Genomic DNA, 12,450 nt, shown 5'->3' on the forward strand with positions numbered 1-12,450 from the left:
GGAAATTTAGGTCACGATATAAAATTATATCTGTAATTATTGCCTCAGATTGTTTTAAAATACAATAGCACGTTGAACCGTAAACAACAAGCACGGTTTCGTTGGATTTATTTATTAGATAGTTTACATTCACAAACAAATATAACAACGTACAAGAGAATTTCCAAACGATAAAAATGCCACAGGGCTTATTGGTTATGGCAGATGGTTTTTCAGTACAAAGTGTACACATGTGGGAACTTATTGGGATACAAATTGTAATCAAAGTATACCTACTTTGATACTCACTTTGTATTTGAGGTATTCGTCAACTGTGAGAGGTTTAGGGCCACCAGGTCCGTTAATAATGAATATGTTTTCGATCTCGAGTTTGAAGATCCGAAAGCCATGACTCGTAGGCCACCCTGTTGATCAACCATTGTCATTACAGTAGAGAAAACCAAGTGAATGACAGTGATTTGTGTTTGGGGTCAATAAATACATTTCATCTCCGGATGCATTGTGAACAGGGCAGCTTGAGCGAATCCCCACTCTTCTAAGCTTGTCTCAAGTAGTACCGTCTAAACACAATCGAATACAGTTTAAGAAAAACATAAATGTATTTATGGCAGTGTACCTTTCCCGTGAGTGTTATTTTTGCACAATTAGGGTTCTCTGGGTCTACGTCGCCGCAAGTTCCGAGGGGATGCTCGCTAATTGTGAGCGAGGAGCGTTGGTCTTTCAGTGCATCTCTTGCAGTTTGGATCGAGGGTTGTCAAGTAGAAATACGGGATGCCACTTCTTTTGCCTGGCACACCATCGCTATATGAAACAACATTCCTGCACCATATACATGTGTAGTACAAAATCATATTTATAGAAATGTTCGGCCACGTCATTACAAGACATAAAAAGTAGGTTAAGAAAACTAACCCAAATGGCGATCCTTCCAATTCCACTGATAGTGTACTGCAAAATAAAAAAATGAGGAATATAAGTATATTTTCCCCCATGATTTTCATGTATTTGTACAATATTATATTCATATCCGAATTGGATTATGAAATCAACAGTTTAAAGAAGACATAATTAAAATCACAGTGTCAAAACAAATTAACAGCAAGTTGTTTGTAAAAATGAAAAAGAGTAGAAGAAAGATTACTACCTCAAAACCCCCCAAGTGCTCTGGGACACCAACCAACGAGCATAGCCTGCAACATTATTAATATCAGGTTCGGATGAAGCTAACAACCTTCCCTCACAATACTCTTGAAAACCCAGCAAAAACAAGACCCAGAAGCCGTAAACCATTTTGCTTTTCATCTTCTTAATTCGTTGTCGACTGTAAGAGAATGAAGATGAATCGGAGTGGACAATCTCTGTACTATTTATACATAAAGATTTGCTGCTATTATGCTGAGTATTTGCTATTATTTTTCGTTTGACTTCTTTTTTTCTATTAGTTTGACTAAGATAATGTTTTGCCACTCTGTCAGATTTGTTTTTTTTGTTATATGTCAACGTTTATGTTATACGAATTAGAGATGCCGAGGTACCACATAATAAGATGAAATTTTACATCTTTTGAACAAGATTAAAGATTCAACAAATTAAAATTTGATATTATAAAATAAATTAATAAAATTTAAAATATTTTTTATAATATAAAAAATGAATTAATATATATTACCAACAATTAGTTAATCTAGTGGGATGAAGCACTAGATCCCTTAAGTAAGGTCAGGGGTAATCATTAAATTAAAATTTCAACTAAAAGAATATTAGAAATATTCTTACATGTATAGCTGTGTTCAAAAAACTAAATTAAAATAATAATAAAAATCTTAGCAGCCTATTTTCTTAGCAGCCACCTTTTCTAAGTCTTTCTTAACGTATACAAATCGATGGGCATGATCTAAATTAGATGGATTATTTTGTAATGATGAGATTAATTAAAATAAAAGAGGGTCATCTTATACAGCAGACATTTTACATGAAGGAACTCTATCTACCACCTTTCCTATATTAGAGTTTATGCAATGATGGTTATAGATCAGGTCGGATTAAATTTTTAGCTTATTCAAATTCGATCCAAGTATAGCATACCTTCACTCGTTATCTGATTCGATTCAGATTTAAGAAAGTTTCGTCCAACCCGAAATTCAATCTAAATTTTAAAGTAAAAATCTACACTCAAGTATAATTTTCATTTTTATTAAGTAAAAAAATAGGGTGAATAAAACTCGACTTGGCTCAATTTGGGAAATTTTAAAATAGTATTTTAATGATAAATATGACTCGTCGACTCGACTAACTCAAAATTATTTAACTCAATTAACTCAAATATCCGATCCATAATTCATATGTTACTTTAAATTCATTTTGACTAAATTCGAATCACATGCTCATCTAGCACAATATAATTCCTATGTAACGTTTATTATTATAAAATATCTATGTAACTTTAATTTTTATTTTTAACAACAATTTTGTTTTTTTTACAATTTAATTTCTTAACTTTACATTTTATTAAGTTTGATTCTTATTGTGTGTGTGTGTGTGTTTTTTTTTTTTTTTTTTGCAAATTCTTTCTTCACATCATTCATTGACTCTCTTATATTTGCATCAATATTTTTCTCAAAAATACTTTTTTAAATAAAATTATAAATATGTTTTATAATTTTAGATGACATTTGAGAAATATATATTTATATCTTATATAATTAGAGAAAGTCATTAAATTGGACTCCTCTACACCATAACATTTTAAACATTTACAATTAAATTTGAATAAAAACTAAAAAATTTGACTTGACTCAAATTTTAGAAACTCGAATCAACTAAAAAATCAAATAAAATTTAAATCCTAAAATATGACTCGAATTTTTTATTTGACTTTACCGAATACTCACCCCTAAAAATAGGAACTTAATGTATATATTTATTTCTAAATATATAAATGTCAATTATATTGTTTTAACTGGATTAGGTAGGATTAAGTATTTTTGCATCCTAAACTCGAACTTAATCTAATCCAATCTAAACTCGATTAAAAACCCTTGCCCTATGTTTTGGTCAAATATCCATCTCTAAATCTACCATCTTTGGCTCGTAAATATTATTTTAGGTCAACTCTAATGTTACTTTAAAACAAGGTTGATTTCATTAAAATTACGTTAAAGGAATAAACTTATAATGATGTGAGACATTCGATTTTTTTAATAAAAATGTTTGAATTTATTAATATTTTAAATATTTATTTTTAATAAATTTAAATTTATCTCTGTATAATTTCTCACTATTTTTAGAAAATCTTATTTAGATTTTTAAAAAATTTAATAGTGTTTTAGTTTTAGTAACTTTTAATATTTAATTTTCTCTTTTAATATTTAAAAATTTAGATTTATTTTGTTGCTTAAAGGTAAATAACTCTTAACTTTATAAACATAAATCAAGTCATCAAAATTTATTAAAAATTTTATTAAGTCTCACTGTCATATTATCATTCACACGTGATCCACTACATCAATATCTTGAATTATCAGGTTAACGATCAACAATAATTTTCGTCGACCAAAAGATCTCATCAATTAATTTTAAGATTTAAAGACTCGATTAAATAAAAAAATCTAAAGACATTTTTCTCAACAAAACATATACTTTTGACAGCCTTAAACCCATAATCTTTTATCAACTACACATGAAAGGTACATATTATAAATGTAATTAACGGATTTTACTGGTTTGGTTTGATTTATTGGAACACTTCAATATGATGGAATAGGAAAAAAAATGGAGAGTGAATGTTGTAGATGGCACCAAGTTTGATAGCTATGGCTTATCCTAAAATGTATGTGGACAGTTTGGGATTGGATAATCCTTTTACGATTACTTGCATGAATTAATTAACCTTTAATTCAGGTGAAATTATCAAAGTTCGTATCAACAATTAATCTTCTGTCACTCCAAGTAATCAGGGCCACTTTTTCTTCGGGAACTATTAAACTTATCAGATCAAATCAATTAATACATTGAAAATAATAATAATAAATTAGTCAAACATGTTGGAAACAACAATTAGTCAAACATATCCGGAAAAAAAATTGTTGTCAAGATGTTGAAAATTACAAATTTTTTTTTTGAAAATTACAAAATTTAACTAAATATATTTAATTACAAAACCAAATATAATCATATATATAAATTATCTAATTTTGATTTTTGAGTATACTTTACTTTCTTCTCAACACTACAAGGTAATTTTGATTTTTAAGTACATTTCACTTTCTTCTCAACAGTGCATAATTCTGACCCGACCCGCCATCTCCATTCTCATTTCGATCTCCAAACTAAGGTATGGTTTTTTATTTTATTTCATATAGTTGTATTTTATTCTATCTTTTTTATTTTGTTGCATGAATATTGTTCTCATTTGACACATAAAAATGTCATTTTTTTATGAAAACAACTCAAATGGTGTTGAATTTTTGCAAGAGAATATCGTCATAAATGAAAATAAATTGAATTTTAGGTGTTTCGCTCTCATGAATATTTAAATAAATGAAAAATACTTTAATAGAAAACTTTATAGACTAACCCTTATTATTTTAAGGGTCAAAATATAATCTTTACCATGCAATAATTTATAATTCCATAATTTATAGAGAGACTTATGTATAATTTTACCATTTAAGAAACCAAAGCTCTTGTCAATCTCTTAACTTCTTCCAAGATTGTCAATATATAAATTTATCACTAACAATAAAACATGGGTTAAATTATGAAAAGATGCATATGGTTAAAAAAAAGTAAAGCACACAAATAGTCCATCGACTATAAGGTGATATTTTGTTGAGTCTCTCAATTATTAAAAGTTACAAAATGATATCCTGATTATAAGGTGTTGTTTTGTTGAGTCTCCCGACTATTAGAAGTTACAAAATGGTAGTCCGACTATATATGTTGAAAACATTTTGATATTTCGATATAACAGATTAAGATAAATGAATTTTAAGATTTTCCAAAAGATTTTATAAGTATATTCGATATAATTATTCGAATATCAAAATATTACTCCAAATCTTTCAAATGTCATTTTAATCCTTACTCAAGTGTAAAATTAAGTTTTAGACTTAACATAATTTCAAAATAATTTTACAAAATATTTCGAACCATTTCAAAGCCAAAAATTCCAGAATGTCCACAGGGAACCGATTCCCCCTGAATGGTTTGGCTCCGAGAAAAACAGAATGCTCGGAAAGAACCGATTCCCCCCCAAGGGGGTACCGATTCCCCCTGTTCAACGGTCGAAATATTTGAATTTTACACTTAGGGAATCAATTTCCCATGAGGGGGTACCGATTCCCCCCACGCTCAAAGCTGTTTTATTAATTGATTTCACACTAAAATGGCTCTATTAACTCCACTAATCATCCCCAACGTTCAAAATCATTTGAAGGTGTATTTAAACAAGCTTAGAAGCAATTGATCAATAACAAGAAACAAAAATCAACAAGAATCAAGAGATAATCAAAGAGAATCAAAGAGAAAGCATCAAACCTCAGGTTTGAGCATTTTCAAGCCTATTTCATTCAATATTCATTTTTGCTTTCAAGAATACTTATTGTGCTCATTGTATTATCTTGAGTGTTCTTTCTTTGTTCTAGAATTGTGCAAACATCTTGCCTTGTGAGGATTTTCTTGTAAGTTTGCAAAATTTGTATTGTTCTCTTTAGGAGAGAGTGTTCTCAAGAATTTGGGGTATAATTCTTGAGGGATTTATAAGGTTACTCTTTGTCCTCAAAAGAAAGACAAATTAGTGAATTTGTGGAAAATCCTTAGTGTGGATAGCTAAGGTAGTGGACGTAGACTTTGGTTGAGAAAGTCGAACCACTCTAAATCGATGTGCAAATCTTTTCAATTTTCTACAAAAGCTTCCACCGAAATTTTTAATTACCAATTCACCCCCTCTTGGCCGATTCCATCGATCGATTAACTCAACAATTGGTATCAGAGCTTGACTCATTTAAAGGTTTAACCGCCTCTTGAGTAGATCTGGAAAGAGTTAAATCGATAAAGATTGTGTCCACTTCCGGTTCATTCTCCATGTAAGATTCCAGACCAATTGACGTGCCTCCACACTTCAATGGAATAAATTATCGTCGTTGGAAGAAGCTTATGATGATATTTATCCAAACATTTGATATGGAAGCTTGGATGATGATCGAGAAAGGATATTCTTCTCCTACAAAGAAGGCAAAGAAGTGGAGTGATCAAGAACGGAAGAAAGCTCAATAGAATACAAAAGCTATGCACATGTTGTGTTGTGCAATTGATCCTAATGTATATAAAGGAGTTTCTTCTTGTTCAAATGCCAAAGAGATGTGGGATAAGCTTGAGGAGATCTATGGAGACAAGGAAGAAGAATAACCAATAAAGGTGATGTCTCTATTAGCTCTCACAGAGCCAAATGTATCTTCTAACTCAAATAGATTAAATTCAAAATCTTTAATGAGTACAAGATGCTTATGATGAATTATTTCGGAGTTTGAGACCATGAACTCCAAATACAATAATTAATTTCTAAATTTATTGCTAAAAATGATCTTCTTTTGAAAGCTAAAACAGACTTGGAAAATCAAAATGAATGTTGAGCAGGAGTTAGAGCTTTCAAAAATAAAATCTGAAACTTTGAAAAAGAAAATTCAAATTAAACAAACTTCTTCTAGAAACGAAAATGGATTTTGAAAATCAAAACGAAATCTTGAAGAAGGATTTAGAGCTTTCAAAAATGAAATTTGAAAGTATTGAAAAAGAAATTTCGATTTGAAAGTTAAGCTTGAATGTTTAACAAAAGAAAAAGATAACATTTTAAATAATTCATCTAGTTCAATAATGACAATATGTTCACATTGTCATTATCATGGTCATAAGGAACATACTTGTCCTTTAAAGAAAGGAAAACGATTAAAATTAGACAAGTATGGGTTCCAAAAGGAACAAGAGGCATTGAAACTATGTTCAAGGATCCAAAGCATTTGGATACCAAAATCTACTTAAATGTCTCTGTAGGTGTGGGAGCAATGGTGATGAGATGATGATATTCAAGATGCTCTAGCCACATGAAAAAGGAATGGGTAACCTCTAACTTAATGTTTTTATTTTATTTGGTTGTTCATTTAGTTTATGCATGCATGAGGTTTTTAAATGTGAATAATTCTAAATGATTATGTTTTCTATGTTGAAAAATATTGTATGATGAACATAGTAATTTTTGGTAATGTTTTATAACTCTAGTTCATCATATTAATTTTTGGTCAAAATTGTTTTTGATATATCTTTAACAATTGATATCATTTTTTTTTCAAGAACTTTGGTTTTTGCATAATTTTGACCTTAAATTTTTCTTAATGTTTATGCATTTTTTTATTTGTTTTAATGCATAACATTTTCAAAAACTTTATGCATGTGTTTTTAATCTTGATAATCAACATTGCATAATGTTTTGTATGTGAATGGATTAAAGCATAATCCGATTAGATAAAATTTGACAAAAGATACAATGTCTTATTTTTAAATTAAGTGTTTGCAAAATTGATTGACATTGCATCTACTTTGATTATGCTTGTTGGTCATAGAATAGGAAACATTTACATGGTGCATCTAGATTCTATTAATATAACTAATTTATGCCTAGTTGCTAAGGATGAGCGTGATAGTTGGTTATGGCATAGGATACAAGGACATGCTCGTATGAGTGTTTTGCAACGATTGATTCAAGGAGATTTAGTTAGAGGGTTGCCAAAGCTAAAATTTGATAACGATAAAATCTGTGATGCTTGTGCTAAAGGAAAACATAGAAAAGCTTCCTTTAAGTCCATTAATGATGTATCAACTAGTAGAGTATTGCAATTGATCCATTTAGATCTTTATGGGCCATCTAGAACTACTAGCTTGGGTGAAAAACAATATGCATTTGTCTTGATAGATGACTATTCTAGATACACTTGGGTTCTATTCTTAAGTACTAAAGATGAAGCATTAGAAAAAATCATCACGTTTTCAAAAGTAATCCAAAACGAAAAAGGTTACTCTATAACTAGTGTTAGGAGTGATAATGGAACTGAATTTGAAAATCTTGGATTTACTGAATTTTTTAATTCTAATGGTATTAGTCATAATTTTTCAGCACCTAGAACCCCTCAAACAAAATGGAGTTGTTGAAAGGAAAAATCAAGCTTTAGAAGAATGGCTAGAACCATGCTTTGTGAAAACATTTGCCAAAATATTTTGGACGGAAGCCACAAATACTGCTTGTTATGTTTTAATCGAGTAATGATTAGGCCCTTTTGAAGAAAACTCCATATGAACTTTTTAAAAATAAAAAGCCTAACATTAGCTATTTTTATCCTTTTGGATGTAAATGTTTTGTTTTAAATAACGGTAAAGATAATCTTGGTAAATTTGATGCTAAAAGTGATGAAGGAATTTTTCTGGGTTATTCTTTAAGTTCTAAAGCTTATCGAGTATTTAATAAAAGAACTTTAGTTATAGAAGAATCTATACATGAATGAAGTATCTTATCCAAGAGAGTACATTATATCAAGGATGGTGAAATCATAGGTGATCCATCCAAAGGGGTAACAACTCAATCTTCTCTTAGAAATTTGTAATTATGTTGCATTTATCTCATGCATAGAGCCTAAGAATTAAAGAAGCATTAAATGATGAACATTGGATTATGACTATGCAAAGAGTTAAATCAATTTGAGAGTAAAGTAGAACATTAGTTGAAGGCCTAGTAATAAATCTACTGTAGGTACTAGATGGGTATTTAGGAATAAGCTTGATGAGAGTGGTAATATAGTGACAAATAAAGCTAGACTTGTTGCTCAAGGGTATACTCAAGAATAGGGCATAGACTATGATGAAACATACGTTCTCGTAGCTAGGATGGAAGCAATTAGAATGTTATTAGCATTTACATGTTTTCATGAATTTAAATTATATCAAATGGATGTTAAAAGTGCATTTTTAAATGGTTTTATTAAAGAAGTAGTGTATGTGGAACAACCTCCAGGTTTTGAATATTCAAAATTTCCAGATCATGTTCTTAAATTGACAAAAGCACTTTATGGTTTAAAACAAGCTCCTAGAGCTTGGTATGAAAGATTGTCAAACTTTTTAATTGAAAAAGGTTTTTCAAAAGGGAAGGTTGACACTACATTGTTTTTAAAGCATAAAGGTAAAGATTTATTAGTCGTTCAAATTTATGTTGATGATATAATATTTGGTTCTACTAATGATGTTCTTTGCCAAGAATTTTCTAAGCTAATGCAAAGCGAATTCGAGATGAGCATGATGGGGGAGCTCTCATTTTTCTTGGGACTCCAAATCAAGCAAATAAAATATGACATCGTCATCAATCAAGCTAGATACATCAAAGATATGCTCAAAAAGTTTGGACTGGAAAATGGGAAACCTCATGACACTCCAATGAGCTCTTCTACAAAGCTTGACTTGGATGAAGGAGGTAAATGTGTGAATGTTAAATTATATAGGTCAATGATTGGTTCTTTGCTCTATCTAACTGCAAGTAGATCGGACATTATGTTTAGTGTTTGCTTATGTGCTTGATTTCAATCATGCCCTAAGGAATCACATTTACTAGCTGTTAAGAGAATCTTTAGATACCTTAAGACACTCCTAGTTTAGGACTTGGTATCCTAGAGACTCTAGCTTTATCTTGTATGCCTTCTCTGATGCAGATTATGGAGGATGCAAATTATATAGCATCATCTTGCCAATTCCTTGGAATATGTTGGTTTCTTGGTTTTCAAAGAAAAAAAATTAAGCACCTCCGATACTTGCCAATTCCTTGGAATATTTGGTTTCTTGGTTTTCAAAGAAAAAAAATTGTGTTGCATTATCTATCACTGAAGCGGAATACATTTCAGTCGGTAGTTGTTGTGCACAAGTTTTATGGATGAAACAACAACTTTTTGATTATAAAATTGAAGTAGGTACTATTCCTATCAAGTGTGACATACTAGTGCTATTTGTCTCACTAAAATCCCACCCAACACTCTAGAACTAAACACATTGAAATTAGGCATCACTTCATTAGAGACCATGTCGCTAGGGAAGATGTAGTTCTAGAATTTGTTGATACTTTGCACCAATTAGCGGATATTTTTACAAAGCCTTTAGACAAGGAAAGATTTTGGATACTTAGGAGAGAATTAGGTTTAACTGACCTATCTTCACTTAGTGTTTAAAATAATTTTAGCACTTTTAAGAATAATGAAAAATGCTTATAATAGTAATTTTTGATTGTATTCATTGCTATTAGTTAGGGGGAGTTTATGATTCTTAAAGAAAATTAATTTTATGTTCAAATGTAGTTTAAAGATAAATTTTTTTTGATTGAACATGATTAATTTCCAATATATGAGTTGTCAATACCACTAGAGCAAATTAATTTAGCATTTTGAGTATTTAAAAATCAGATTTTAGCATTTTAGTACAGAGGGAATCGATACCCCCTTAAAGGGGAATCGATTCCCCCCTTGAAGGGGAACCGATTCCCCCATGTAGGGGAATCGATACCCCCTGAGGGTTCTGGATATAACACGGTCAGAACACCATTTTCTCTCAAAACCTCTTCTACTCCTTTCTTGCCGTCATTCACTCTCTCTATCTCCCAAATCTCCACTTTGTTTCAAAACACGATTTAATCGGAATTACTTCAAATATCATCTCCTAAACCTGTTAGAATCATCAAAATCGTGCAAACTTCATCCAAACTCTAATCCGAATTCTTCAAGATATTTTCTAAAAACTTCTATTTTATCAATTTTTGATTTAGAACTATTTTTAATTAGTTCTAGGTTGAACTTTAGATCGGGCATTGATTGTTTAGTGATTAGAAACTAGATTCTACAACTAATTTCATCAAAAACACAAGAATTTTCAAAGATTTTGAAATTTTTTGAAATTTAAAAAAATATATATATATTTTCAAATTGTTTTCATTTAATTTATGTTGTTATTATGAAAACTATATTGATTCTCAAAACCTTATTTTTCAATAGTTTTAAAAAACTTTGCCCATTAGGATTGGTATAGAGAACCTTGAAATATTGAGGACTCAATTAAGTTTTGGGATTGATTATTTTGCATACATGTGTTTTAAAATTGCAGGTTATTCTTTACATTCTAATTATCTTAAATCATGTCTCATAAATGTTCTAGAGCTTCCTCTAGTCGTTCTAGCCAACCTTCAAACTCACCTCCAAATCCTCCACCCATCCAACAAATTCCTAATCTTAATCCCGATGATCCAAACACGACCATTCGCAATTCTTGTTTTAATGAACCCAGTCAAAAACAAAATCTCTACTTTAGGTTTTGTCAATACTTTGAGTCCTACAAAATCTGGGATGAACGAATACCATCTCTTCAAGCCATGTTAGACATAAATTTTTGTCATCTTCCTACTCTTCAAGAGTGGAAATTTGACAAACTCTTCGAGCTTGAACCAATTGTCTACCATCAACTTGTTCGTATCTTATACTCTAATTCTGTTTGCATTAAAAATTGAGAGAAAACCTTAACCATAAGGATCTGATCCTATCTTCTAGGACTATTCCTTTATCTTGACTCGGAATACATTGCCACCGCATTAGGATTAGATAATGACGGGTTAAATAATGAAAAACTAATGGTAGGATCTCAATATAAACGAAGGGATAGTGTGAGTGTTTTAGATCTTCACGACCGTTTTCTTTACCTTATGATCTCTTGGTGGTTTCGACTATCTGGAGGTCGTTACTCTACTCTTCAAGCCTTAGATTTATTTTGGCTACATTGTGTAACATCCCAAACTATGGGTTAGTGACTAAATGGTAAAGTTTCAGAATTTAGTGGTTAAAATAGAAGAATAGATTAGTTTAACGATTTATCTGGAGATAAATCCTAAAAGTTTTAGTAATTATTGAATGAATTAATGGGTAAAATGGTCTTTTTATCTAAAATATAATTATCTTATCTCTTTATTAAGAGATAAGTATATAGGGAGATATTTCACCAGAACTTCTCCTTCTTCTTCCTCTTCTCCCGTATCTCCAAGCTCAAAGGTGAGCCTTCTACTTAGTTAATTATTTGTTAAGTTTAAGATTGGGTTTTGATCATCTAGATGATAACTAAGCATAAGGAAAACTTAAGTTATCTTAAGATCAAAAGATAAAGGAGATAGAGAAGATTAAAGATTAGAGGTTATTGAATGAAATATTGGAATAGAGTTCATAACAAGAATTGAAAGTTGGATTTGACTTGTTATCAATCTAAGTAAGAGATATGAAGTAATAGAATTGGATTTGAAACATGTTGCAAAATTTATGTAATTATTAAATTACATATGGAAGATAGGATTTTGAGGTTTAAGATGAAATAAATGAATATAGATTGGTT

At 30.3% G+C, this 12,450-nt stretch overlaps 1 pseudogene; it reads right to left on the reverse strand.

The window, feature by feature from the left end:
• Nucleotides 1-261: 261 nt before the first annotated feature.
• On the reverse strand, nucleotides 262-1,302 carry LOC120192213 (annotated as a pseudogene).
• Between the last annotated feature and the right edge of the window lie 11,148 nt (nucleotides 1,303-12,450).

This window comes from Hibiscus syriacus, unplaced genomic scaffold, assembly GCF_006381635.1.
Source record: "Hibiscus syriacus cultivar Baekdansim isolate YM2019G1 unplaced genomic scaffold, ASM638163v2 tig00116973_pilon, whole genome shotgun sequence".
Taxonomy (NCBI): domain Eukaryota; kingdom Viridiplantae; phylum Streptophyta; class Magnoliopsida; order Malvales; family Malvaceae; genus Hibiscus; species Hibiscus syriacus.